This window comes from Microchirus variegatus, assembly GCF_963457635.1.
Source record: "Microchirus variegatus genome assembly, chromosome: 4".
In the NCBI taxonomy this organism is placed as follows: Eukaryota; Metazoa; Chordata; class Actinopteri; order Pleuronectiformes; family Soleidae; genus Microchirus; species Microchirus variegatus.
In genome coordinates, this window is record NC_139805.1 from 9279244 (window position 1) to 9305132 (window position 25889).

The window sequence follows — 25889 nt, forward strand, 5'->3', positions numbered from 1 at the left end:
TCCTCTGTGCTCTGTTGCTCCAGTGTGTTGTTGACATGAGCTGGCACGTGGCTAAAAGCCGAGGCCACCTCTCTGCTCTATTGTCCTGCCCACTCCACCACGGCACTGATGACTCTCTTGTGGCAAAGGGCCCTTTGTTGCCAGCCTGTCACTTCAGCAGGTGCCTTACAGCAAAAGGCAGGAACCAGCCAGCCAGCCCACGCCGCTTCATTAGCACAGGGAATCGTTTGATGTGCTCATTTCATCAGCCCAAGACACCGGCCAAGGAGGATGCTAATAATCACTTGAAAAACAAAAACATTCTACTCGAGCTTGTAACAAAATAAACTCCAATTTCAATGATAAAACAGTGGAACAAAGACGGCCAGCCACGCTACCCCTCTCTCTTTATTCCTTACCGCTCGTCTTTTACTGGGTAAAACCAATTCATACTGTCAATCACTGAGAATAAACACGGTGTGGTGACAAATTGCTGACTGTGTAAAGAAAAACAAAATTGTGTGGGTAGGATGCAAAAAACATAGCTGCATTTAAAGCAGCTGTGTGATCCCTTAGAAACCACCTTACTGAGTGACGGAGCAGGCTGTGTGAAGGAGAAACCCCCCAGGCGTGCAGCAGAGGGACACAGGGGATTAAGTCTATACTTGCACATCCTCCCTAAATTCACAGCCCCTTCAAAATGCCATATCACCATCACACCTTAGCTAAAATATAAATTCTATACAATAAATGACAGAACATCAGCTTCACTCAACAGAGGCTGGCTAATCCAGCTGTAAGTGACAATATAACTTTTTTAGGGAGAGTACTGTACATTCCACTGTTGGGTAGGCCTGGCTCTATAATCATATCAGTGAAATAGTCTCAATAGATCTGTAGATTACGAGCCACATTGTTTAATTAAATTCTGATTCATTATAAATCAGATTTTATGTTTCACATTAATAACTTCAGGTGACTTCTGCACACAGTGATGCCTTTTAGTATGCATTATCATCAACAACAGAAAAAGTCACATTTGTGAAGCCACACAGTATTTAGCTTTATACTGTAATGGCGCTTTTCTCACGAAGCACTTGTACTACAGCTTGGCACAGCACACCACGACAGAGAGTGTCAGCACTGGAAGAGTCACGAGAATGACGTCCAACACTGGACTCAAACCGAACAACATTTTCGTACAGCCGCCTCCTCCCACATTGAGGTGTCGAGTCGACCCGTGTTGAACTGTCCCATGCCCAGAAAAGCACCATCACAGTCCAGACATAAGCAAAAACAAATCATTTATCCTTTAGTGAAGCACCAAATTATTGATATGAATTAATATTATTGTTATACTTATTATTCCAAAGCTCCACACCCACATGTGCACACCACAGCATGACAAAAGATCCTGAGGCTTTAGGTTGCATTAGTGCCCTGTGGCAACAACTCATGGTCTTTCACAATGCAAAACAGAGCATTGAACACCACAGCAGAGCAGATGAGAGCAGAGCACCCAGTGCTGCAGGACCAATAAGGACTTTGTTTGTTAGCCATGTCACGGACTGTCCACTAAATTAGTTTCATCACCTCTGGCACCAGGATATTGGATGTGACATTCTGGACCAGAGGGCCACTGCTTTGTTTGTCTGCAAGGCTTCAGGGCTCATAGTGTAAAAAAAATAATATAAAAAATAAATGGGTGCTTACAAACATTTTTTTCCCCAAAAAAAGGGAGTTCCATGCTCAAGTTTTATTCTCTGTTCTAAATAAAGGATTGTTTTACACAGCATTTCTACAGCCTGGTCTTCATCAGAATAGCAGTGCGTTCTGAAGGCTAACCTCATGATCATGTTAATAGGAGTCAACAGATGAGAGCATCATCTTCCAGGCGGCGGTCAGATTCTGAAATTACATTACCCTTCCTTGTCCTCTAGTCATATCTATGAAGGAGGAGATGAGGCTACAAAGGCAGCAGCTTGACATGAAGCATGCAAAATGAATTTCATAAAAGCAAATAACCAATGGTTCCAGAAACTTGAATCTGCTGCGGTACAAGAGCAAACGCGTAATTTGCTTCAACGTGCACAAGAATTTACAATAGGTGCATGTCACAAAACTAACCTGCATGCAGTTGCAAATGAAGGAAATGTACCACACATGGGTGCAAATGTAGCAATATAGCAGAATAAAATACTGCTCTAAGTTTGTTGGTGAAAAGTGCAATCAATGACAGGCAACGCAAACTTAACCTCGTTTTAAGACCAACAATCTGAAAGTTGTTCCTCACACCGATGATGAGGCCTGTCTATAAAACAATTGTTAAAACCATCTGGTGAATGTAGACTATTTTCTCTCATTCACCCTTGAAGCAATCCCCCCTTCGTAGTTTGAAGCAGTTACCCTACATTTGCAGCTAAGTTTGTCTAATAGGAAATGACAAGAGCAAGATGTCCAAATCATTAGTAATGTGAGAGGAGCAGTTCCCAGGCATGTCTCGTTACATAGCTGAGTGCTAACGTGAGGGCTAAGGGCTTGTGTTGGGGTTTTTCTGAGCCCAAGCCTCCCAATAAATCTAATATATTCTGAGGGAGACGAGAAAAGAGGAGCAGAGCCCCTCAACATCTCCAGTCAGTAATGGAAACATCCAAGACTGTGAACCCAAAACAACCTTGGCTCAACCCTGACACTCAATGAGAGGGGAGGGACACGCCAAAACACAAAGTGTGGTCCACACATTGATGTAGAACACACAAACACATGCAAAGTCACACTGAAATTAAGGTAAAACTTAATACATATACCAAATGCATACTAATAGTGATCCCAGGAGAACATGGCTCCACAAAAATCAGTCTCTGGTCTGGTTCTGGATGGGTTTCAGCATACTGTGGCCTCTGTGGTGGGCTCTGCTGGCTGCCGCACACACACACAAACACACCCACCCACAATCTTCTAACCAGATCCAGAGCACTGCTACTCAGTCGGGGCTCAAACACAGTACTGATGCTGTATGAATGCGTGTATACACTGATGCCGTTATCATATTGTTAAATAATATGACTCCTAATGACAAGAACAGTAACACAATCATTTCAGCAGATTTGAGTTCCACAGTTTATCCCCTACTTAGAACACATTGCGTAGCAATGATTCAGTGAGACAACAGATGAAAATCTACAAGGCAAAGCCAAATCAACAGCTCAAGGTAGGTTTTATTCAAGGTTTCATTTTTACCCTTTTGAATTTAGGATTTGAAAAGCAGACACTATGTGATGATTAACAACAGGGGCACAGACAGGCAGGCATTGTTCATTCCTAGACATATGGCTCTGTCTCCAGGAGTTAGTGTACCTTAGAGGAAAAACTTGGGATATGAAAATAAATCAGGAATAATGCGACTACATAAAAGCCAGTCAACATTTTTGGAGGAGGGTACTTGAGAAAAGAAAAATCTGCTGGCTTCTATTTGTTACTTCACAGTTGAGACAGAATGTGAGACATGAAGCTTTATCTACCGTTTCATTCCATCTAAACTGCTCTGAATGACTAGGGCCCTGAGTGCAAGCCAAACATCTACAAAAATTACATGTTGAAACAAATTCTTACAGAAACACAAACTAATGCATGCGCGTACAGCAGATGTATAGGCATACACACACACACAAACGCACACACAGGAGGTTAAACGTTTATTTTTATTCCTCAGGCACTCATCCTGCTTTGCATGAGTGCATCACCCAGCACATCGACAGAGCATCCCAGTACGAGCGCGAGTGTGAGTGAATGTGTGTGTAAGAAGCTGACGATCAGAGAATAACATAACCCCTTAGGGGTCGCACCTCTCTCCATTCTCGCCCTCCTAACTTACCCCTCCTCTCGACTCTGTGCCTGTAGGGATTTCCCTTTTCAGTTCAGGAGAGATGTCAAGAGTTGTTCCACCATCGCTCACACAGAGGCTGGACCCTGTCCTCCATTCTCCCAACATCTGTAAAACTCCCAAATATCAGCCTCATTTCTAGACATCAGGTCCAAGTGGGGCTGAACAGCTAAATAAAAATGTCTTCAACTTAACAATGCATGCTACATGTTTATTTTAACACAATTCCCAGTGGGAATTAATTACCATCTGGGCACACTTTAAAAAATGCAATAAAGAGAATTCCTCACCAACAACGAGACAGCTAAAATAAGAGCATAAAGTATAATTCTCAAATATTCAGGCCCAAGAGCAGTAGGGCATGTCGCAACCCTGTAAAAGGTCTCTTTTATCAATATATGTAGCTCATAATAACAACTGGAGTCCTAATCATTCTCCTATTCTATATTCACATTTGAGAGGTGGAACAGAGAGCTTGTTTAAAGCGGACCTAGCCCGGAAGTTCCAACTAACGCTGTTTTTTAGTGTGTATCTGCGTCATTACCTTGTTTACGAAGCCCTGAAGTTTCGAAACAAACAGTTCAGCCACTGCTGAGAATGCTGTGTTTTATTGTAACCTCGGGCTCAGCGAGATCTCTGAAAAAATCCGGTCTGGTTTAACAGCTTTTCTCCTGAACAGCAGATCCTCCTGCTCCGGGCACTAGTCCGGGCACATCCGGTTGCGTACATTGAACGGCAGAAGAAGAATAACGTCCGTTGTGGAGGTGTTTCACGAGCAACAGTGTCTTCTGACTCTGGGTCTGACTCCGGGTCAAAGTCATAAAAGGGACTGCGGCGGGGAGTCGTGACAAAGCTATTTTTAAACATTGTTAAAACAATGTTTTGATAATGAGTAGCAGTGCATCCACCGTTCCAGAATGGGGGAGCTGCGCTTCTGAGAGCGAGTGTGCTGATTATGTCACCTCCAGGTATTGGACAATCACAAGACAGTTGGTAAGGCTCTACGCTGGCTGGCCAATCACAACACACTCTGTCTTCTGGGTGTGAGATTTCAGTCTGAAATATCATATTTTCACGGTGTTAAAAAAGAGAGATTTCTATCGGCTCGTTTACAGCAACTAGGTTTTTGACCATAAAAACAAGTTAATGTATGTAAGTAGACCTCCATAACTACCATAAATGTGCAAAAGGACCACTCTATGTGAGCTTTAAATGCCTAAAAAACACTCAAACCGATTAATCAATGGTCAAAATAGCTGCTGATTAGTTTAGTAATCAATCACAGCCCTAAATCTCAACATCATAAAAACTGTTTTGTTTTTTTCACTGTTCTCTCATTTCCATTCATGTACAGTTGCATCATAACCTGCTTCAACGTCATAACTTTTGACACTTTTGATCTTCATTCCGTCTTCAAAAACAGAACAAACAACGAGAATCTATGAATAAATGTAAGACAGAGGGGACTGACGTTTTAAAAGGAGCGATCCAACTGCCACATCAACGCAAGAGCACCATGTATGCTGAAACTTTTAAACCCCAGTGGGCATACAGTAAAAACACAAGAAATTAACTCAAAACAAAGCAGATGCTTGAAGAGTATATTTGATCAATCTAGTATTATTATCGATTGCCATGTTTTATGAGCTTATTAGCATTACAATTTCATACACCAAATGATTAAAATGACCATCATGGTAACTGATGATTAATATAATCAACACAACAAGCACCAACATTGGTTAAAGGAAATATAAATTACTGTCTATGTTTCTATTAAGTCACCCATTAATTTCAGAAGAGCATCTTGGTCGATGTCTACCTAATTAAGAATATGTTTTTGCAATACAACATAGCATTACGTATTAAGAATCTGATTTTAAGCTTGTCGTCAGACTGGAGTTCACAATATTCAGAAAATAGTTTATCAGCAGCTTGCAATGACAGAAGAAAAAGAACAAGATGAATGGAAAAAGAGAAAAAGAGTTCCACAACAGGGGTTAGAAGCAGCTAAACCAAAGAGGTCTTCCCTGCCTCCTTCACATATTAGAATATTAATATTAATGATACTTCCTGTTTTCCCCCCTCTGTTTTTCCCCCGGAATACGATTTGAACATGAAAAACTTAAAAAGCGCAAATTCCAGGGGTTGCATATCACAGTTTGACCTGGAGCCACACAGCAGACACCAACCATGACAGACTTGCTGTTCAAAGCAAGCAGGAGTTGCTTTCATCAGGGGATCCTGGTGTTTTTTTTTTACAGTGTGACACCACCAGCCCATGCCATCTGCCTTTTTCTAAAATCAGAACTTCAAGATGTGCTTTCTGCTTATGCGTTGTTTTTAGATGGGCTTCACAACCAAGGCCCAGCATCACACAGGCTTTTACTTCTGTGCTGCTTGCCGACTGCTGTTTACAGCCAAGACTCACAGTGTGGCGCAATGTTAAATATTCACTGTTAAACTGTGTAACCAGAACTGGTTGGGAACCCAGCCAAGCCTTCACAGTACAGTGGCATTTGATTTTTTCCCTTCTTTAAATGCAACACCCCCAAAAGCACACAAACAGCAAAAAAAATTAATAAAAAAATCAATGACACTCCTTCTGTCCAATCCAGAATCAGACCAGTCTGTTTCTCTTTTCCTCTCACACACCCACTTGTAGAGTGGCCTTTTCTCCTGAGCACTTCATTATTAAGTCTGATTTCATTCATATTTTAAGTACATTTACTTCATCATGAATAAATAAATAAATACACACAAATACATTACCACACATATCATTTACACTTAAAAGGCACCTCTGTGCGCTATATCTGAGTAAGCCTCTACTGACTCCTGAAGCCTGCCTTCAGACATCTGTATAATATTTTTATTCTGCGCCCCAATGCCGCACTGGCAAAGGTCTCTCATCCTTGGCTTGGCAGGACTTCTGACAGAGGCAGCCGGCAGCGCCATACACGCCTAACCCCTGCTGCTGCAGCTTCCTGCTGCTCTTAGCGAGTCAGGCTGCCTGTGCCTCCCCATTGACAGTGGGCCAGGCTGGGCAAGGAAGAGGAGGCTGAGGGGAGGCCCCCAGGAGAGAGGACCCCCAGTAGACGGGGGGTGGGGGGGGGGGGGGGTGGATGCCAGACCGAGGGTCACAGAGGGTGAAGGGTGGGAAGCAGCAAGGTGAGGTGGTGAAAACTTAATAAGGAGGACAGCTCGTAAGCAAAGAAAGATATGGGTCTACTACAAAAGGGAGTCATACAGAGATGCAGAGGTAAGTGGCATGGAAGTGGAAAAGTGCACAAGACAACGAGGCCTGAGGACATATTAGGCAGCAGGAGTTGAGGGAGGGATTCTCATTATGACTCTACGTTCTTCATGCCCCCAGGTCTTGACCACAACCTCAAAACCCAAGACCAAACCAAGGGACCAGGAGAACACTGGAAGATCGCTGTGGATCAGGGTACGAAAGAGGGGAGGGAGAGAAAGATTTCTTCAGCACTCAAATGAGACGGCATGAAGCGAGCCAGAAAATAATAGAGCCGGAAAATAATAGGATGTAATGGAAGTGATGCGAGAGACATTTTTGCCAAAAAGTATTTGTTATATTATTTAGAGTTATCACAGGTGCTTGCACATTCGTAAAGTAGGTCTACATGAGGGGCTGAACAATTTTATATAAATATTGAATTGTGATTATTTTGACTGATTGCGATATGTTTCGCGGTACGAGAGGGAATGGTCATTTTTACATGATTATTCTCATTTTCATTTGAATAACATATTTACAATGATTACTGTGTGACATTTGTGCAGATATGTGAGAAAGATATTTTCTTCAGTCTGTAGCATATGATGTGTATAGCTCAGGACAATAGCTTTAAGAAACATTGCACCTCCTGCAGTAGGCCATACATAGTGATTTTGATTAAATTTCGATTAATTGTTTAGCCCTTGTCTACATACATTTACATTAGTAAAGCCAATACAAGTTAGAGGTTATATACCCTTGGCAACCTACGTCACGCGTGCGTCACCTTCTCTCTACTGCGCATGTCGGTTTCAGAAAGCACTATTGTGAGAAACACAACAACTTGTTGTGCTGTCGATTGCACTAATCGCTTTAACAAACAAGACAAAACCCTTAAGTTTTACCAGATACAGAGTTGCACCCCTTTCAAGGCTAACTGGAGACGTCTTTGGTTGCAAGACAAAAGGAGGAGCGACTGGAATGAGCAAGTGATAAAAGAAGCAAGAATTTGCCGTGCTAACTCTATATCAGTTAACGTTACATTCATTTTTGGCATCAGGTAACAAGCTAACAATGTTTGAGAGCAACAGGGTAATTAAACTCAGGTTTAAGTCAAACTACTGTAGCTTGGAAGCTAATGTACTCCGGTTGTACAACTAGCAGTTGTGTAGAACTTTCCAGCAGGTATGGAGCATGTATATTATTTTCCCGTTTTTCATCTGTAACTGATCATCAGAACCTGTATGCTTTGTCGGTTTACAACCTATTAAGTTGTGTGTAGAATAAAACCTCTTAAAGACACTCATGTTGTCTGCCGTACTTGTTCTGGTCGCCCTTCCCAGGGTGGTTTAGTGAGCTGTAGGAAGCAGCAGGTAAAATATGGACGTTGTGTTGTTAATACTGTTTCGTAAGCATCCAGAGTGTAGGACTTTAAGTTCTCCTTGGAATAAAGACTCAGAGTGTCGATCGGGTACGAGTGGATATCGGGCCACTGCAGACAGGGCCACTTAGTCTGGTTATTAATCCACTCACCGGCGCCAAAAGCATATGTGTTATCAAGCTGTATCCCATTCACCAAGGTTAATTTCCAAGCATAACTTGCTTTATCACTAGGCGACAAGCTGGCGTAGTACGAGGAAAACATCTCCTTTTTCCTTTTTTTTTTTAGCCGCCTGAAATCGAACACGAGAGCTGGCTAACTTCACGACAACACTGCTACTTAAACGCTGAGTGGTGCCCTTCTGCAACCGCAATGCGCGCGCATACGCAATGTTTGTAAACAACCAAGAGCCCTATATGTTGTGCCATAGCGCACAAACAGTACCTTGTAGAACGGTGACAGAAGTGTTGGTGTAAAAGATGTGGCCAAAAGAATTTAGTTGCTTATTTGAGCAAATAATGCTGTTTTGAAAGAGTACCGTTTACATACCTTGTGCATCTAAAACTGTAGTTGGCACAAAATATCCATTTATTTATACTCCAAATACTTGAGGTCTTTAAACCTGTGGACAAGCAAGGACGATTTGAACGCCATCAATTAAAACTGCTCTGTGTGCAACTTAGCAGTTAAGTTACTTGAAATGCACGTGAAGAACACTAAGGCAGGTTTTAACGTCTGTACCAGTATATGCTTTACAAACCCTGCTCCAGATGAATATTAAAAATGTGTCAATCAACCTTGTTCATTCTATTACAGATGAAATTGTGACATCACTGTTAGAGAGGGAAAAAACAGAAGAACATGAAAGAAAAGAGGACTGCAAGAAAGATGGTGTAACAGCCCTGATTGTTCACACTCAAAAGGGGGGAGGGAGAAACAGTCTGTCAAAACAAAATGCTCTCATAAAAGTTTGCCCTCTTATGCAGCAAATCCCGTGTGAAACATTAGCGCACATTTGTGGTGAGGCTGGAACAAACGCCCATAGCACAGTCGGCACACAACGCAAAAAAATATCTTTCTCTCTCATTCTGTTCATAAGAGCAAATTCATTCTTGCTTTTGTCTCATCTCATGACAAATGCATACTGTCACCGTCACTGATGTGGTGTTTACGGTGGCATACAGCATCTTGTAATTACTGTGTGGAAGTGAATTTGTATCCTGAGGGATTTGTATTGTTTTTTGCATATGGATAATCAAAAGAGATGGAGAGAGAGGAGGGACATGAGGAGTGTGATCTCCAGTAAGAAAGGAAGATCTTGCTAAAGAGCAATATTTCAAGTGCAGTTCACAATATGACTTCATACATATTTGTTTAAATCGGCAACAGAGAACCTACAGGCTCTGGTCAAAAATACACAAAAAAGAGAAATTAAAAATACTAATTATCATTAGAGAATACATCTTTCATGATGATAAAAAAGAAAAATTGTGTGAAATTTCTACTGAATAAAAGAATGGCTTTTAATCTTTTCAGTGTGTGGGGGGGAGAGCGTAGGCGTAATTAATTTCTACTAATTTCTTAATCTTTGTTTAATCTTACAGATTCATGAGGGGAATGCCTTTAATGTTATTGCTTAAATTATTCCATTATTTTAATACTCACTCAGCTACATGTAAACACTCTTGTTTCATATAGAGCAGGATTTCAGAGCTAATAACTGGAAAAATCACTGAATAAATTATGCTTCAGACACCCTTAGCAGGGAAATAAACCACTGATGTTGCATGGTCATGGCCTAAGTCGACCAAGGGGCACTGAGAGCTTTTCATAAACTTTAAATAAGGTCCCAGGTCAGTAATTTTGGTCTTTGCATTTCTTTGTAGTCAGTTTCACCCCCAGAGCACTATAGAACCCAATGAGAAAAAGCATCGACGCCACAGTGAAAGGGAGAAATTTCACATGGCACAGGAAGCCGCGAGGCATCCTCCAAGGATATATGAATGCTTGAAACATCAGTGACCCTTCGTAAGATAAAAAACAAGATGGATATGAAAAATATTGACAGGCTGGCTGTGTGAGGAGAGTGTAAAAGGCTGCTCAGACAGCCCACTCTCATTGCCAAAGACCTTACTACAAACCCTAACCAAAGCGAGTCTGGAAAAGAAAGACAATTCTAAATTCTTCAGGGAAAGGCATCTGGCTCCTTTCTTTTATATTTTCTTGCTTATTATCATCCGATAATGTAACAGATAATTGCAAAGCCAGAACATCAAAGTTGCCTGTATCCTAAGCAGGGATCTGCTACCTTTTGCGAGCATCACTTCTGTACAAAGCCTGCACAGAGTCAAGGTCTTTGACATCATGCAAAAGACAGTGTTTAATGTAGCTCAAAAGTCGCCTGAGGACGCATTTTCCTTTAAATATGCTTCGTGAAAGGAAGAAAAAAGCAAACATTTTTGTTCTCTGTTAAGACCCAAAGGCAAGATGACTGTTACAGTGGTCAGATGACAAATGTCTCATCTGATCTTTAATCCAGTGGAGGGGCCAGCTCCAGAGCCGATTTCTCCACACCAATGAATAGCATTTCGGCCTCTTCATAAACGCCTTAGCAGAAGAAAAAAAAAAGCTATAAAACTGCACTGACAGAGAAGATAAAATGATTCAGTATGACCTTAAGCCAATATTAACGTATCTGAATGAGAGTAAATTATATTCAGGGAAAAGCTTGGCAAATATAAGTACTGCATATCTGCGCTCGTCTGAGGACAGTTTTCTAACAAAGTAATGTTTTATAATGAACGTGCCTTTCAATAATTGTTGCAAAAGTGCAGGGTGGTGTGTCTGAGTGATGACCCGAATCAATACATATCCTAACATAGCACATTTTCCAAAACAAAGCAAGATTTTTTCTTTGAAAATTGGGCTCATGGTTTTGCAGACAGTAAAGTGTACACTTGTGGTTTACATGTCTGTGTTTAAGACTGTTGGAGTCTGTAGCATTGTTTACAAAGTACAGTCTTCCGATTTGCATCTATAGACATTGCTGAGTAAGAGTTCCTCGTTGACATGGCTGTGGAGAGTCCTTGTGCTGTTCACAACTACTCTGTTCAGTGTCACATTGACTTATTCTGGGTTACACGTTCTCTGTGCTACTTCGAACTAAACTAAATAAACAATAGAGCATCATAAAAAATGATAGATTATTTTCCATGATAGCACAGTATACTGCATATTGTTACATTGTACCAAACTAATGACGTCTGATGACATATCCCTTCCTACATGCTTCCGTTTACACGAGTTGGCATTCAATCTGGCTAAACACTGCAGATCACCACTCCTATTATCACATTTTTTACAACCCCAACACTAAAACAAGGCTAAATCATTATGTCTTGCCAAAAACCTGTCAAAAGTAATTCACCTCTCATCAGCTGAAATACAAAGCCAGATATACTGGCAGAAATCCCTCAGCACAAAGACTGACATTAACATTTGGCAGTGATTTGCTGATCATCCGGTTCATGACACATTCCTTGATAGTCAACTTCACAGAGACAGCCGGTGTTCATCTCCATCACCTGATGATGCTGGCACATGCAAGCCTGTTGTCTCTGACGATAATCGGATGTGGCAACAGAGAAGTGAGTAATAATTGGGTCAACAAGGTATGTTAGTTCCCACCAACACTCGTCTGAATCATCTCTGTGCAGCAAAGCCAACTGTGATAGTAAGACGCCTGAAATGTTTGGCTGGGACAAGGCAGCAACGGAAACATGGTACAAGATACTGCTTTAATCAGTGTGTAACCCCAACACATTTAGGCCACAGAGAGGCCTAAACAGCCTAGGACACTGCCTACACATCCATATGAATCATCTCTCAGTTTTGTTTCTCTAACTCTAACGTATTAATGTTCTTCTTTTGTCTTCTCACATTCTCTAACTTGTATAGTAATAATAACAAAAATTACTATAATAATAATAATGACAATAACAATGACAATGAAACTATTCAAAATGTCCAAATGAAGCCCAAACAGATCTGTTACTCCATTTAAAACATTTTGCAATAACCACTCTGACTCACAAAAAAAACCCTGTGAGTCACACAAGTGAAAGCTTTTCTTCTTAAGAAGCTTCTAGATTTGTTTTTTGTTCAAATAAACCCTCTTTTTTAACAACTACCAGTAGTTCTCCTTCAAATAAACCCTGGGCTATAACTCTAATGTTGTTTTACCAGTGTAAAAAAATACAGCTGGAAGCAGTACTTGGGCCAAGTCTATTTTTAGACTGAGAGGATACAATACACATTTAAACTGTAATGTTTAGAAAAGCTCACTAATACAAATTCTGCTGAGAATGAATGTTTAAAAAATAAAATAAAATACATAGCTAAACTTTTGTAGTTTTAGCCTGATAATAACTATCCAAACATTAAAGGTTCCAACTGAAATAATTAATAAGTTCATTTAATTTTAAATTCTTTTTTTAATTTAAGTTTAAGAAACTATTTGATTGAAATGAAAAATGCTTCCTTCATCTTCATTGCCAACCAATTCTTAAATAGCAGCACACTGTAAAACATTTTACTCTAAAGTGATGTTCACTGTACAATTATTAAGCATTTGTATGTTTACTCGTTTACATGTTCCTGTGATTCCTGTCTGAAACAGCCTACATTTATTCAGCTCATCATATGTACTTTGGTGTGATTTAAGTAAGTGAACAACTGTAAGTGGTTCCTTTATTTTGTTCACCATTACTCACATCCTGGAAATTATACTTCCTGTCTGTATTTGAATAAACCTGTGTAGCTCTGGGCAATAATCTTGCTCCACTGCACTTTTTAAATATACTTTCCATAGTGAAATAGTATATTTTAATCATGTTCTGTTCCTGTTTTGCATTTGTCACATGTCTATCTTTTACTATTGTAAAGACCAGGACACACTACCTTGAAAGTCAGTGACCATGCAGTCAATGACTATGCACAGACCTCATCGGGATGATGTGCACGGCGCAGCAGCCCCTTGTCAGTGCTGACAGCAGGTTTACGGCTGACCTGTGTTGTTGTCAATCATCAAGAGAGATCAATGTGATTGGCTGTTGAGCTCCATCCAATCAGAAGATGAGAAGAGACACGGAAATGACAGAGCAAACAGATGACATGGAAACCAGATGGTACACACCACAGGGCTTGTAAAGAACTATTTCCAAACCTTCCTTTTCCAATTCGCACACTTGGACTTGAAAACAACTACAACATGGTCATCTGGGGCAAGCATCTATGTGATGACCACATGACAAGACAAACAAATGCTGCAGTTTATATGCACCACTGTCAAATCATTACTATCAACTACCTGTCAGGATGGTATGTCCTGGGATTAACATGAAATCTAACCTAATCCAAAATAAAAGGCTGCACACTTTATTGCAACTTAATCAAAATCACAATTCTACAAGTGTAGAAGGACACTTCGATTTTTAGATAAAGAGAAAATGTGTGACAAAACAAAGCTGTGATGAAGTTCTTCAATGCTGTGGCAAATCACCAACCCAAATGTTTGCCTCTTCAAATAAAAAAAAATATGTTGATCTGAGTCCAGACTGTAAAATCTTGGTGAAACAATCATTTGGTGAAAATGGATGATAAAATGATTACACTAATTTATATCAGGAGCAGGGTCAGCTCTACGGAGGGCTGCCATTTTGGACACCATCTTTTCAGTTTTGAGCTAACTGAATGATCCAAACGTTGCTATGCTTTGCACACTGTACATTTAAAATGGAAAATGACCAGAGCTTCCAATTACGATTAATACTGCAACAGCAATATCTGTTGAAGCTATATAATCTTCCCTGATATCGTTTGACTTAACATCAAGTGTGTGGTCCTGTGTCTTGACTGGATAGTCTGTGCTTTCTCAGAATTAAATTAAAGTCTGTTGCGTGTGGCAGGATTAAAATGGAAACACCAACAGAAAATGTACATGGAGAGCTGAATAAATGCAGGCTGTTGCAGATATTCAACTCGTATACACACTTTCACACACATTCAAACAGTCAGGAATCACAGAGCATACCTATAATACCTCTATTACCAACATTAACCAACATACTGTACATATAAAGGCTCAGATTTAAGAGTAAACGTACACTAATAGTACAAAGTACAAACTATAACAACACTGTAACTAGAATGGCACCAACAAGTGGCTACTGACTCGTTTTACAACAGGGTTATTTAGATGGGTTTAGATGGGTGTGTATTGTTATAAATGTACAATTAAATAAGAGTTGTGGTTTATAACAGTGTAATCCTAAGGTTACTGCGTCAGTGTGAACTTCAGATGACAGCATCTGCTGTGTCATTAACAGGTAGTGAAAGTTGCCAGTCCGGCATGCTAGTGCTAGAGCTAACAAGCTAAGCTAGCAAGCGAACTTCGTAGAAACTTTTTCCAAGTTGAGTTCCAGACTCCGGCTGACACAGTGGCCGATAACTGGAGCTTCGTAGCCGAGTCAAAACAGACAAGTACGTTTAAAGTGTATTTAACATTGAGCTGTTGCTCACTTTCATGTAGTCCAGACTGTGGTAACGCTGTCTCAGTACTTACCAGGAAGTGTGAGACTCTGTTGCTAAGCTATTCCTTCTTCACGCTCAGAGTTTCTCCGGACAGTTGTGGCGGTTAGCGTTGTTTTGACTTTCCCTTTCCTTCACAAGGTCGCTCCGCTACAGACAGCCGACACTGCGGGCCTCTCTGTCCTGCGTGGCACTGCTGAGGCTGGGCGCCCAAAACTTTTTTGAGAGCCTGTGTTGTGAAGCCAGTGGAGAGATGTGTACGTGTTTGCAGACAGTCTCTCTCCTCTAGGCCTCCCCTCCGCTCCGCCGTCATCACCACACTCCTGACCCGTGTGCCAGTAATGTAAACAACCCAGCATTCCCGGGGAGCAGGGGAGGGAGGGGCGAGTGTCAGCGAGTGGAGGGAAAAGCTGTCAAATACCGCGAGATTCAACACACAAACTCAAACACACACCTCAGTCATTTCTCTTTTTAGACTAATATCATAGCATGGGAAAGTTCAGTCTTGACCAGCTGACAAAACAACAACAAATTCAGCTTTTTTTTGAACTGACACAAACTTTAAAGGTACAATATGTAGTATTTATGGGTTTATATAACCCAAAATCCACTTTTTATACATATTATGTGCTCCTGCATTGTCTAGTCGCTGTTTAATAGTTTTTGTTTAATTTTCGTAGTGTTTCAAAAAGTCATGTAAAATAACATGGTCGCGGGCCGCGGTTGCATAGCCACTGTTAGCAGCGAGACGCCATGTTTCTACCGGAGCCTGTAAGGACAAACGCGAGAGAACAAAACAAGCGTCTCTTTACTTGTAGCGGAAGTCCCGCCTCCTCTCTCTCCGCTTCGTCTGCTACGGCCACGGTAGCTCGCCCTCTCCCTCACCTCACGAACCTCATCTGCTGACACGGAGAAAGACAACGAGGACGACATTTGACCAGCTGCGGATACCGTAGCACTCAGGGAAGGGAGGGGGTGAGCAGAGGAGCAGTTCTTTGTTGTAAATTTCAGCCTCTCCTCTAGATGGCACTATAAACTACTTACTTCACCTTTAAGATGCATTATGTAATACATATAAAGCAACTGGCCATAAAATCCTCCTAATATGTCACAGAGACTCAGGAATAATGTTCATATAACAAACTGAACTCATCAACAACAACAGTACAGACAAAATATTTGCATTAAAAAAATATTTTGCAGACTGCAAATCATGTTTATGTTTTGAAATCATGTTTTGGCATGTAGCGCCACCTACCGCCCTCTACCAATCATTGCAGTCAGTAGAGTCTCACCTGCCGAGCAACCACGGGTTGCCAGTTACGTCAGAAAACGAAACCTAAAAGACCTCGGTATTTTGAATTTGAATGTAGTAACCGTTTTCGGCCACATTCCTACATATGGCACCTTTAAAGGAACAGTTAAAGGAAAAAAATCTAGAGTTACTGAGTTCCGGAGTTTCTAGGCATATTTTCTGATAATATAATGTTGGTATCATTCATCCATCCATCCATTATCTACCGCTTTATCCTCCACCGGAGGGTCGCGGGGGGTGCTGTGCCTATCTCAGCCTGACATAGGGCGATACGCGGGGTACACCCTGGACAGTTTGCCAGTCCATCGCAGGGCCACATATAGAGACAAGCAACAATTCACTCTCACTCTACAGAGTGTCAAATTTACCTAATCCCCAGATTGCATGTTTTTGGACTGTGGGAGGAAGCCAGAGAACAACCCACGCACACACACACACACACACGAGGAGAACATGCAGAAAGTTCCTTGTTCTGACCAGCTCTCAAACCCAGGTCTTCTTGCTGCAAAGGCAAGAGTGCTAACCACTACATATACAAATGTGTGAAATTCTTTCTCTTCTTTTAATCCATCCTCTACTAGAAACCTTCCTAGATTTGAAATGGGGGTGGTTGGGTACCTTGCTCAGGGGAACCCCAGCTCTTTGACCTGGTGGGGACTTCCCAGAACTGGCAACCTCCCAGTTACAAACCCTGTCCCCTTTTCACTTGGCCATGGACCAGACAGACACACCAAAGTGCCCATAACTTTGCAAGTGCAGATTCTATAAGACTGAGACTGTTTATGAAGCCAGAAGCTGTCGTTCTGTGACGCCATCTTCAAAGTCCAATGCAGTTGAATGCAGAATGCAGCGCCAAAAACACTCTCTCAGACTAATGTATATTGAATAGAATGTCTGTAACTCTGCCCCACACTAGACATAGGATTTTCAAATCTGACTTTATTTTAAAAACGATTTTACACTTTTAACCCTGAGAAAGCACAGACTAGACGATCCAGTCAAGATGCAGGACCACACACACACACAGTTTAATCCCTTAATAAGGGATTTGGGATCTCACTGAAAGTAGTGTGATTTAACGTGACTTCAGAATATAAACAGACATGGAGGTAGACTGGTGCTGGTCGACTGGCTTATGTCACTGAGGTTAATCCAAATGAGGGATTTCAAATTCCAAAGTCACAAGATAACATCATTGATCTTAGTGATAGAAGCTGCAGTGGATCTGCTGTTCACTGTCTTTATAGACTTTGGTGACGTGAGCACTTTCCAAATCAACACAAGCTTCAGTTTCCAGTTGAAAACTGTGTAGATCTTATTAGGTGACCCTTTTGTAAAGTGATTTAAATCCGTTTGTCCTGTGTGATCTCACTGGCAGCCATGTTTTCACTGAACAAGCATCTGTGTGTAAGGCCAGTTTCTGACAATGGCACCATGTGTGCAGCAGCATTGAGTACATGTCAGCACCTCATATAATCACACTTGACTTGACTTGACTGAATACTCGCATAACTTTCAGCTGCATCTCATTGTCAGTGCACTGTTGTGAACATTATCAGGTCTCTGGTTGTAGAGTTAAAACCCAAAAACCCCAGAAAACATGTTTAAAAGCAGAAATAAATAAGAAAATAGCGACATAGAACTGTTACAATACAGTCCTCACACTGTGTGTGTGCTTAGACCCTAAACAAACTGTATACTAAAGAGGCAAAGGCCCTGCACGTTAGCAGTAAAATACTACAATGACCACAGTGGGCCATAAAGTAGCTATATTGGAATATTAGTTCTACTGCATGACACAAACTTTATGACTGCATGACTCAAAGATTAGGTATTAAAACTAGATTTAAACAGTAGGGACTGTATAGGATAAGGGGTTTTCTACAGGTTCTCCAGTTTCCTCCCACAGCGAAGTGGACACTCGAAATTGACCGTAGGTGTGAGTGTGAAAGTGGATGGTTGTTTGTCTCCATATGTCGGCCCTGTGATGGACTGGTGACCTGTCCAGGGTGTACCCCGCATTTCCCCCTATGTCAGCTGGGATTGGCACCAGCGACCCCTGTGACCCTCCAGTGCACAGAGGCTCAGCATGTGAACAGGCAAGGCAGGCAACTGCTTGGGGCCCCGAGCCGATAGGGGGGCCCCCGTTCACTCGGAGCCTGAGGGCTCTTTTTACTGAAATGTGCAGCTTAAACAACAATGGGCGATTTGCAATGACATCTCAGTAGGAAACCTCCCTAAAGGGGCCCCACCTCACGTTAACCTGTGTGAAGTTATCGTTCTGCAAGTTGGAAAATGAAGAGGATTATTTACAGTGTAATGCATATCTTTTTTACTCAGTTTATATATGTTTTTTTCAGTTATTTACAGTATTTTATTGTTCTATATATTTATATTGTTTTATAATGTGGGTTCTTTACAGTGTAATGTATTTTTTATACTTAGTTTATATAGTTTTTTAAAAGCTATTTACAGTATTTTATTGTTTATTTTCACATACTTTTTAATTACAAGGTTTTTCCATGTTATTTCATTCATTTTGAAAAAAAATATTTTGAAGTCATACATTTTTCGTTGGTGTCAGATTATTTGTAACATAATGGTTGGAAGGGCCCCCTGGGAATTTTTGCTTAGGGCCCCTACAGACTCTAGAATCGCCACTGCTCCAGTGGAGGATAAAGCGGTAGATATGGATGGACGTGGTAATGAAATTGCCTGAGTAACTTATTATTTATTGAAAAACAACAGTGATATAGAGGTCTTGAAAATAACTGAAGGAACTGCAGTTAATTCACTCTGTGTTAACAGACACACTGTCTACTTTCTGAGCCGACCATATGCTTTGCTGTGTAAAATGTTGACCTTCAAAGTACCAGATACAAGAATAGAAGTCATACGGTGAAAAGTATTGAACTGCAAACACATAAAAGTATGAATATCAACAAAATAAGTAAGTGAGATAGTTCAGAAAATCTCTTAAACTCTTTCCTGAATTTCAACAAAGTTTTGTATACGGTAACTTGATCTTGTTGCTGTCACCCTCTTCCATGGGTGACACATGCTTGCAACAAAAAACACTGGTTATTCCAACATTGTTCAGGAAACACAGGAACCAGCCGTGGCTTAATGGATTCTCCTGAACACACATCGATGCAGCGTCTCGCGCGCTGTTATCACACACATATGCATGAAGTATACCCACACATCCCCATGACACGCAGGCACACAGTGGGTAATTGGGAATATCATGAGAATTTATTGACAAAAGTGGTATTACGGATCGACTTGCATGGACAGCGAGAGCATCTGGAATTGATCAGCTTACTTTGCTTTGATAAAAGCTTGGGCGCTGATTTCAGACTGACAATTCAAACACTGCCGAGACACGAGAAACACATCTGTCTTCTCCCCGTCCCCATTGTTAATAATCAACAAGTTAGGTAGGTTGGTGTTTTTTCTCCATACTTCAATAGCCTTTCTTGTTAACCTCACTGCAAATATGAAAAAGGGGAAGAGATGCCTGCAGTGTAGGATTTCTCCCCCTTTTTTCTTCAACAACAGTTGAAGATTAAAAGAAACGTCTCAGAGAAATCTGTCAATTCTGTATGTGAATAATGCTATGTGGAATTTAATGGCATGAGTTATATTGGGTTTCCTCTACACCCACATTTTCTTTCAATAAGATCAATGGCGCTCGGTGACAGATAGGGACGGTCTTTTGTATCTTCAAATTTCAGGTTTCTGAGGGAATAATTAGATGGATGGATGAAAAGTAACGCGTCACTCTGTGAGTGAGCTGCACCCAGAGATCCTCTAGTTCAACATACATGCCTCCACGTCTGTTTGGTAGAAAACTGTTTAATAATCATGTTGAATTTCCATTGTTCTAAAAGTGGCTCTCTGCACCGATCCGGCGCTTTAAACCAATAGCAAACTTTTGTGTTCTTTTAGCTGATATAGTTTATTTAACAAAGAGGATTTCCTTTTGATTCTGGGTTATTTTTTTCCAAGGTGAAGAATACTGTCATCTGTTTCTCTCTCTCTCTCTCTTCTCCCTTGCAGCGAACCAGAAAGCAATGTTCCTCCTGTACGTGAACGGAGGTATAGTTACAGAAATGCTTTGGACATTTTACTGTAATCTCTAATGTCTCGCATCATATTTGAATCGGTTTTTGTTGAATGAAATAGCCACAAATATAGTCTTATGTTGACAAGTACATTAAAGGTGCCATATGTAAGAATGTGGCCAAAAACAGTTACTACATTCAAATTCAAAATACAGAGGTCTTTTAGGTTTCGTTTTCTGACGTAACTGGCAACCCGTGGTTGCTCGGCAGCTGAGACTCTACTGACTGCAATGATTGGTAGACGGCGGTAGGTGGCGCCACATGCCAAAACATGATTTCAAAACATATATAACATGATTTGCAGTCTGCAAAATATTTTTTTAATGCAAATATTTTGTCTGTACTGTTGTTGTTGGTGAGTTCAGTTTGTTATATGAACATTATTCCTGAGTCTCTGTGACATATTAGGAGGATTTTATGGCCAGTTGCTTTAGATTTATTACATAATGCACCTTTAAGTTTATTTCACCACTGATACAAACATATTGAAACACACAATTTATCTTTATTTAAGTACAAATACAATTCCTCATTTTAAATCATGTGTACAACAAGAGATAGCAGAGCACATGCACACAGTTCACTTTCTGTTTCCTCACTTTCACGACTATCTTGCCTTGGCTTTTTCATTGCTAAATATGCAGAATTGTTTGCACCCAGAGGCTGAAAGCACATTTTAACACTTAAAAAGAAAGAAATGTTGATATTTTCACTCATGTCTTTCATATTCTCCACTGTGCTGTTGATCTGGCTCTGGGGTTAGGTACGAGTGCAAACGCGGCGGAGACAGAAGCTCCAGTCAAAGCTGCTGTGATCGAGTGCAGACTTCATAGAGACCAGCAGATGGAGGGGAGAGGAGCTGTGTGCATCCTGAAGGTTTAGCAAGAACTGAGAGGTTATCCCTGCACCAGTACAAAGATGACCTGTCACACACTGAAGCACGCCGCATCAACGCAGACGTGCTGCCTGTTTATCTAGTGCCGAGCACAGCTAATAGAGGAAAAGAGAAAGGTATTACACATGGAAATATGTATGAAATGCTGCTTCTCTGCTCACACACCCAGGCGAACTTGGAGGCAGCAAGCATGCGATGCCCGCATTTCCATTTTTATTCGCTAATTAATGTTGTTGTGTCTTCAAAGAGCAATTGCAACCCATAGTTAGCAGCCTTGATCGTAACATTTTCCAAGGTTTTTTTCTGATGTGAGCCGTCACGTAACAAACAACAGCACAACAGAGAAATAAAGGATTTATGGCATGTGGAGAGCACTGCGCAAATGAGGCACGGGAGAGAGAGTCTGTGATAATGTGAAGGACAAAACTGGCATATTATTTCTGTCAAGAATAGATCACTGCAAAAATTCCAATTTTCACTGGCTGCTCCTGTGTGTCTGTATTTGCGTGTGTGTGTGCATGTGTGTGTTCCTGTGCTTGGCAAACACCCAGCACAGTGTATCTGTACACCTGCTCCCATTCAACCAGAGGGGCAGGTCTCACACACACACACACACACACACACACACACACACACACACACACACACACACACACACACACACACACACACACACACACACACACCCCACACACACACACACCAGCTGAGCTGTGTCTCATTCACATCATAGTCCCTCTGACATCTGCCTGTGTGTGTGTGGGTGTGTGTGTGTGTGTGTGTGTGTGTGTGTGTGTGTGTGTGTGTGTGTGTGTGTGTGTGTGTGTGCATTTGTTTTGCTATCTTGGTGGGGACATTGATCTGAATACACACCAACACCATAGGGACCAGAAGACACCGTGGGGACCAAAACCATGGTCCCCACGGGTCGACCCCCTTTAATGAATAGGAAATGACATTCCAATATGGCTGACGAAGTTTCCTGAGAGTCCCCTGCGGACTTGTTTTTTATGACTTTGTGTGTGCTCTATAGCAAACCCGGAGGCTGGACCTGGTATTGCAGTGTTTACGAAAAGTCCCCAGCAGACTGGATTTTCGGAATTTGTGTGTGCTCTAGAGCGACCCCCTGAGGCCAAACCTAGTATTACAGTGTATGAACAAAGTCCCCACGAGGACTGGTTTTTCAGTGTAAACTTTTTAAGTGACTGAATGCCATTTTTTGTCATTGAAATATGTATATTACCCTTTAATACCATTTTTGTTCCTTGATCATTACATTTTGGACCTCTTATCTCATTAGAATTAAATATAGTTTGTTTATTTGTTTAATTTTGTATGCTTATTACAAACTGTCCAGGGTGTACCCTGGACAGTTTGTAATCGCCCAATGTCAGCTGAGATAGGCACAGCACCCCCTGTGACCCTCTGGTGGAGGATAAAGCGGTAGATGATGGATGGATGGATGTATGCTTATTACAATTCACAATTCAGTTTTTCAGTTTACAAAGATAGGCTTGACACGGTTTTAACATTTTCCCACCAGTTAATAAAACAACAACACCATGTGCAAAATCAGACAGACTCACTGCTCAGGATGAATGTCTTTATAAAATGTTTGGTTACCAGACCACAATCACATATATGAATCAAAAGCTCACAGCTTACAACAGGTCGTGCCCCAAATATCCAACATGACCTTACCAGGGCCTGTGCAGGTTCTGTCTGAGCCTGGTTGGACCCATCCTATTACAGTTATGGGTCCAAAACTGTTTTTAACCGGACATTTTCTTAATATGTTGGCTTTTATAATTAGATGCCACGAGGTGGGAAGGAGTCAGGAGACACACTGTGTGTCCATGAGTTTATAACGTTACTTTTAACGTTTTTAACTATTATATATTGATTCCAGTAAGGTTACGGTTACAATATAACGTTTCTAATTATCACAGTGTGGAAGGAGAGCAAGGTTCACTGCAGTTGATTGGCAGATATATTTTCAATAATTGACCTCCGCAAGGAGGTATATGTTTTCGCTGGCGTTAGTCTGTCTGTCTGTCTGTCTGTTAGCACGATAACTCGAAAAGTCGCCGACAGATTTGGATGAAATTCAGGAGATGTCTGCAAAGGGACCAGGAACAAGTGATTACATTTTGGATGTGATCCGTACACGCTATCACCGGCTACAACACTCGCAGTCTGACCATAACGTTATCGCTGGTTGCAACACTCTCTGTCTAACCCAGGCGCACAGGCAGGGTGTATTTTGTAGGCACTGAGCTGCCTTGGCGGAGGTCTGCGCTCTCTGAGTGCTTCTCTAGTTACTTAATCATTTCCACAGTACTATAAGGGTTTGGGTTAGGCTCTGTGTGGGTCCGAACATAACAGGACAAAACAATCCTAACAGGAGGCTCTGTGGTGAACGACATAGTCAAAAATCATAACACCCTACCTCGATGTCTTTATGAATTATCACAAAAACACACACCTCAACGGCTGACCTTTGACCTTTCCAAGGTTGCACGATTCTGAAACACCGCACCCTCGATCAGTCTTAGTTCTTGATGCACATACTCTAATTTCAGCCCCCCAGCTCAAATCCTTTTAGAATTATTGAACTAAAAAATTTCCCTCCTTTTTAGGTTTGAATTTTACACACTGTCTCTTTGGCTGCTACACAGTGACCTTTGACCCCAGGGCCCCCAGACTCAGAACAGAGGATCCTCCTGAGCCACTGAACAATAATCCGGACAAAAAAAAAGAAAAAGTTCTTTAGAATTTTTATGTATCTGTGTCAAAAACTGAAAATCAGATCCTGTCAGACTCTATACAGTCTCACACCCTTTGGTCAGAGTGGAAGTTTTGGAGGAAATCTATTTCTAAAGGTCACAGGAGTCTGATTTTTTTATATGTTGTTTGTGGTCCTTAGACGAGCTGATAGACGTCAGTCTTGTGCCGCTCAGACCTGTACTTTTCGATGGGCGGAGCTTTGAAAAGTCGATTTTTCCTGGCTTTGAGTGCTCGTCGTTGCCACAAAAATGAATTGAACGGCATGAAACTTGACCTGTGGACCTGACCTAAGACCCTTATCAGTCTACCAGAGTCCTAACTCTGTAGACCCTCAGCAAAGCTAACTAGCTCTGTGGGGGTCCTATTGAAATGGGACAAAACAATCCTGACAGGAGGCTCTGTGGTGAACGACATAGTCAAAAATCAGAACCCTACCTCGATGTCTTTATGAATTATTACAAAAACACACACCTCAACGGCTGACCTTTGACCTTTCCAAGGTTGCACGATTCTGAAACTCCGCACCCTCGATCAGTCTTAGTTCTTGATGCACATATTCTAATTTCAGCCCCCCAGCTCAAATCCTTTTAGAATTATTGAATTAAAAAATTTCCCTCCTTTTTAGGTTTGAATTTTACACACTGTCTCTTTGGCTGCTACACAGTGACCTTTGACCCCAGGGCCTCCAAACTCAGAACAGAGGATCAGCTTTAGCTCCTAATACACATACTGAAAAAAAAAAGAACTCTGTCTCAATGCATTTATGAATTATTACAAAAAACTACACCTGAACGGCTGACCTTTGACCTTTCCAAAGGTAGCGTGGGTCTGAAACTCGACCCCTGGATCATCTTAACTTCCTGATACACAGACTGACATTTCAGCCTCATAGTTCCAGACACTTTTGAATTACAGTTTTCCAGTTTTCCCTCCTTTTTTTGTTTGAATTGTTGACAGTTGACACACTGTGTCTCTGGCTGCTACACGGTGACCTTTGACCCCAGGGCCCCCAGACTCAGAACAGAGGATCCTCCTGAGCCACTGAACAATAATCCGGACAAAAAAAAAGAAAAAGTTCTGTAGAATTTTTTTGTATCTGTGTCAAAAACTGAAAATCAGATCCTGTCAGACTCTATACAGTCTCACACCCTTTGGTCAGAGTGGAAGTTTTGGAGGAAATATATTTCTAAAAGTCACAGGAGTCTGAATTTTTTATATGTTGTTTGTGGTCCTTAGACGAGCTGATAGACGTCAGTCTTGTGCCGCTCAGACCTGTACTTTTTGATGCGCGGAGCTTTGAAAAGTCGCTTTTTCCTGGCTTTGAGTGCTCGTCGTTGCCACAAAAATGAATTGAACGGCGTGAAACTTGACCTGTGGACCTGACCTAAGACCCTTATCAGTCTACCAGAGTCCTAACTCTGTAGACCCTCAGCAAAGCTAACTAGCTCTGTGGGGGTATTATCGAAATGGGACAAAACAATCCTAACAGGAGGCTCTGTGGTGAACGACATAGTCAAAAATCAGAACCCTACCTCGATGTCTTTATGAATTATCACAAAAACACACACCTCAACGGCTGACCTTTGACCTTTCCAAGGTTGCACGATTCTGAAACACCGCACCCTCGATCAGTCTTAGTTCTTGATGCACATACTCTAATTTCAGCCCCCCAGCTCAAATCCTTTTAGAATTATTG

At 41.4% G+C, this 25889-nt stretch overlaps 1 protein-coding gene across 1 annotated transcript in view; it reads right to left on the bottom strand.

Annotated features, from left to right (window-relative positions):
- Positions 1-15393, bottom strand: part of nek7 (NIMA-related kinase 7) — a 59713-nt gene extending 44320 nt beyond the window's left edge. The window contains exon 1 of the mRNA XM_083887514.1: positions 15104-15393. The gene's annotated coding sequence lies outside the window, so the exon portion shown is untranslated. The remainder of the gene's footprint in view (positions 1-15103) is intronic.
- Positions 15394-25889: the final 10496 nt, after the last annotated feature.